This window comes from Portunus trituberculatus, chromosome 8 (genome assembly GCF_017591435.1).
Source record: "Portunus trituberculatus isolate SZX2019 chromosome 8, ASM1759143v1, whole genome shotgun sequence".
In the NCBI taxonomy this organism is placed as follows: Eukaryota; Metazoa; Arthropoda; class Malacostraca; order Decapoda; family Portunidae; genus Portunus; species Portunus trituberculatus.
Window position 1 is genome coordinate 7,365,001 of NC_059262.1, and position 5,000 is coordinate 7,370,000.

Here is a 5,000-nt window from a genome sequence, read left to right on the forward strand (position 1 = left end):
CTTGTTCTTAGGGGCAGGCACCCACTTTCACGGCAAGTGCCACATTTTTCTGACCTGTAGTGGCACATCCAACCCCTCGGCACCTCAGGCTTGGGCACCGAGCCCTGAGAGGAGCACTACAACTACAAGCAGGAAAAATATGCGTGACAGGAGGCAGATGGTGGAAGCCGAGAGGGGTGCAACACAACACAATACAACACAGGAGGAGAGGCGGCACAACAAACAAACCATGAACTAACAAGGAACTAAGTAGTATGTAAATAAGGAAGATAATTCAAAACAGGTGATAAGTAGCGTGGAATCACAATGTGTGGTGGAAATACAAGAGTTATCCCTTGTCCTGAGGAGCAAAGGAGCTGCTGGAACAAAGTTGGTCAAGATCTTCTGGCCTAACTGGCTTCTCTCACTGCTGACTTAAATAAGGAGCACTGCCAATAAAGTTTTCTTCTTATATTTTCATAATGTTTTCATCAGAATGGGTTATTAAGGGCAATTTTCTGTTTTAATATTTGTTATGAGGAAGTAATATCATGAATACATTTCCATCTCTTCTTTTTCATTTTGTCTTACTTATATTTTGGTTTTTAATTATTTTTGGTCTTAATTTGTGTTTTGTCTGATTTCTGGCTTACATTATGATTTTGTTGTGTGATTTCTGGTATGCAGTAATTTTTGTCTAAATCAACAATTTCACCTTATTTCACACCAAATACACAAGATTTAACACCAAGGGGCACAAAAATTTTCACCAACTGAGCAAACCAGACATCAAACCCTTCAAAACAACCACGTCATGAACTACAGGAGTTTTGTTAGTGAGTGGCGGGACGTGTAGCTCAGCAAGGCAGCTTAAGGAACACCTCTCTTTGCTTGTAAGGAATATCTCTCTTCACTGTGGCAGGCAGCAGGCAATACAAACACTGAGGAGGAGGAGGAAGAGAAGGAGAAGAAGAAGAAGAAGGAAAAGAAGGAGAAGGAGAAGGAGGGGCAAAGGAAAGGAGAAGGAGGAGGGAGAAAGATACTGATGAATGAGAATGGAAAATGAGAAGAAACAGATGGTGGAGAGGAGAAAGAGGGATAAATAATAAAGAAAGACAAAGAGGGCAGACGAGAGAGAGAGAGAGAGAGAGAGAGAGAGAGAGAGAGAGAGAGAGAGAGAGAGAGAGAGAGAGAGAGAGAGAGAGAGAGAGAGAGAGAGAGAGAGAGAGAGAGAGAGAGAGAGAGAGAGAGAGAGAGAGAGAGAGAGAGAGAGAGAGAGAGAGAGGATAAAGAAGGATAAAAGAGAACAAAAAGAAGAGAGGACAGGAAGGATGGCAGGAGAGAGGGACAGAGACAAAGAAGCAATCAAAGGGACAGAGAGACACAGAGGGGTATCTAGCACAGCAGACAGACAGACAGACAGACAGACACAGACAGACAGACAGACAGACAGACAGACAGACAGACAGACAGACGGACAGACAGACGGACAGACACGGGGATGGGAGTGAACGCTGCGTCACTGCTCTGCATCAAGCCACTAAGGAAAGCATGATGAAGTAATAGTAAAGCAATGTGTACTGATCCTGTTACCTGGTGTGGTGGGAAAGGGTTCACTTCACAGCTATACACCTTTGGAAAGTTCATGACTACTGGTTTGTATAGAATGGCAAAGCAAATATGGCTATACACCTTAGGATATGTTAATATTGTTCCTAGTTGTACGTATAGAATTAAGTAATTATCTGTGTTTCAATATAGTCATGTTTCTATCACACAGCTAACACATGTATCTAAATTAAAATATCTTTTTTAAAGATACTCAAAAGTATATTTCTTTGCTTTTTTTTTTTTTAACTAATACTGAAATTCACTCAAACTTTCTATTTCTGTATTAGTTTGTATCTGTTTTCTCTATTTCAAAACTTTACATTTTTGAGAGGCTCCTCTGTTTCATAAATGTTTAACTTTGTATTTTTGTATTAGCATCTATTCATTTTCTAGATCTTTACTCTCTTTATTTTCTTTCTCGAGTTTCCAAAAAAAATAAATACTATTACATGTATTGTGTTAAGTGTTATTTTTGTTTTCACTTTCCACACACACACACACACACACACACACACACACACACACACACACAGATATACATACAGACACACTCCACTGGTTTACTGGTGTGTGTGTGTGTGTGTGTGTGTGTGTGTGTGTGTGTGTGTGTGTGTGTGTGTGTGTGTGTGTGTGTGTGTGTGTGTGTGTGTGTGTGTGTTCTAAAGGCCAGGTTTCCAAGCACCTCTTTCCCTCCTCTCATCTCAGTCTGCTAAATAGTTATGGAGATTTAATTAACAGATGCAATTTTTAGTTAAGTTTGACAATTCACCTCCATCTAGTTATGCTCCCTCATGTTTTACATCTTAAAGTTTTAATGAGTTTAGTAGTTATCATGTATTTATCAAAACACACATACACCTACGCACACACATACACAACACAAGTGCACTCTTCTCTCTCTCTCTCTCTCTCTCTCTAAATAACTGCTAAAACGTAAACAAATTTCATGGTAATAAAACTCTCTCTCTCTTTCTCTCTCTAAACATCCTCTACACACACACACACACACACACACACACACACACACACACACACACACACACACACACACACACACACACACACACACAAACACACACACACACATGCACGCACACACACACACACACATACAATAATGTCAATTAAAATATGTGTATCTATAGTGCAGAACTAATGACTAATGGTGCAGAGACAAACAGATGTACACACACACATTCTCTCTCTCTCTCTCTCTCATAATTTCTCTAGTTATTTTTAGACTATCAATATGCATGTAGAATAAATGAATATATAAAACTGCTAAATATGTTGTCCATTTACACATTTTTCTTTGAAACATTTTCATGCATTCCTAGTTCAAGTTTCCCGTTAGTCTGCCAAACCATTCCTGAACCAAGTGTATACATCGGGAGAAACCAAAGACAAAAATCAAAGAAATAAAAGTAAATGAGTGAAATAAAAGTAAAAACAACATCTCTCATCTTATTTCTTCCAGTTAACAGGTGTTCCTTCCTATTCATGTATCATTCTTACGAGACAGCATAAGTTTCCATTATTGTGTTTCCCAGTCACACTTGCTGATTCATCCATACACAAAGATGACTGCTCATAAACCACAGAACTAATAAATAAAGCATAACTCCTTTCAGAGTTACTTTAAAAAACCCTGACAAGTAAATAAGGAAATCATAGTTTCATAATACTGTCTTAAAAACCTAAGAACTAATAACTAAACCACATCTTCTTGAAAAAAAATATTTAAAAAAAAGCATGAAAACTATCTAAGAAAATCATGATTACCCTAAAATAATACAAGTAGTAAACCAATAAGTAAGCCATAGCTTCTTAACATGAGAAAAATAACCAATAACTTTTGTAACTTAAAAGATTATAAGAGTGGAGACAAAAATCACTTCCATAAGCTTCCAAAACGACAAGGGAATATAAATAACCAGGTTGGGGCACCCCTTACCGAGTTACCTTGACACACTGCATTTCACACCACACCACTGAATTACTTGGACACCTCACAGCTTCACACAACTGAGTTACCTTGACAGACTGCACCTCACAACTTCTGCTATGGCAAGAAGGGAGCCATACAGTGCCTTACCTCTGCTGCTGTCTGGCCTACAGGTGTCACACTCAGCTAACCCCTCAGAACTAGTACAGGCATAAGGTGTGGTAAGCAAGACTGAGCTCACCTAACTTGCTTCAAATCTCGCCTATCAAAACAAAATGAAAGAATTGTTTGATATTCTTGCAACCAGAATAAATAGAAGGAATCGAAGAGGCACAGCTGGCTTGTTTGAAATCTTTGCAAGTTAAAGATAAGGTGTATAGAAACCAAGACAAAACAAACCTAACTTCCTAACTTGCTTGAAATCTTGCCAACCAAAATACGATAAAATGAAGACTGGATCAACGTGACTGCTAGTCACACATATATCAAAATGAAGAATGAAAAGAGGAAGCATGGTTGGAAAAAAAAAGGCCTAATCTAACCAACAGTAAAGATTCAGACTTTTCAACATGGAAGGGACTGAAGTAAAACAAGATTAATTCAAACCTAACCTAACTCAACCAACTGCAAATCCTTAAACATCAGACTAAATTGCACTGAAATAAACACCCTTAACCAAAACAAATCTAGCCAAACCTAAACTAACTCCAAAACCCTAGACATGTGAAAACTGACAAACAAAATACCAAAGCAGGCCTAAGGAGGTGAAAACAAAAGGCCTGGGTAAGAATTTCAACATGCCACCTATGGACAGCTCAAGTGGTGTCAGCGGGGACAGCCGGGCTAGCTAGGAGTGTCTTGTTTATCTTATACAGACCAATGTGTTTGCTTATCCCACGGTCAAGGAACACAGGTGAGGGAGGGAAGGTGGATTGCTTTGTACAGCTGCCTTTGTACAGTAGTTCCCAGGCTGGCATTGCTCTGTGGTGTAATATCTTCTATCTCTATTATCTTATTCATTTATTTGTTTGGGATGCTGGCTAAGGGTAACAAAAATGGAGAAGACAAAAAACCTCCATTCAAGTTGTTTTGGTATAATTTTTCATAACTCTCACTTCCAGTTAAATGAAGATTATGGTGGTAAAAGTGTACTCAGACTACTCTTAAAATCTCCACACCAATATATTCACCAACAACCATATCAGTGAAGGAGTTAACATAAGGAACCCAAGAGCCACCTGAGACAGAACACAATAGTTCATGATACAACACTACATCACAACACAACACAAACCTGGGAACCCATGGAACAGGGGGAAATGTTACCCTACAACTGCAACATAAAGGAAATAAATAAAAAAAAAAAAAAAAAATTTAAGCTCCCTGAAAGCCAACAAGCGCCATAGACAAGCGCCAAACGGAGAGGGGACAGAGAAACAGAGAAACACAAGACTGGGGAGACGTG

At 38.8% G+C, this 5,000-nt stretch overlaps 1 protein-coding gene across 22 annotated transcripts in view; it reads right to left on the bottom strand.

Annotated features, from left to right (window-relative positions):
* LOC123498820 (coiled-coil domain-containing protein AGAP005037-like) overlaps window positions 1–5,000 on the bottom strand; it is a 140,073-nt gene that overhangs the window by 15,745 nt on the left and 119,328 nt on the right. The window lies entirely within an intron of this gene.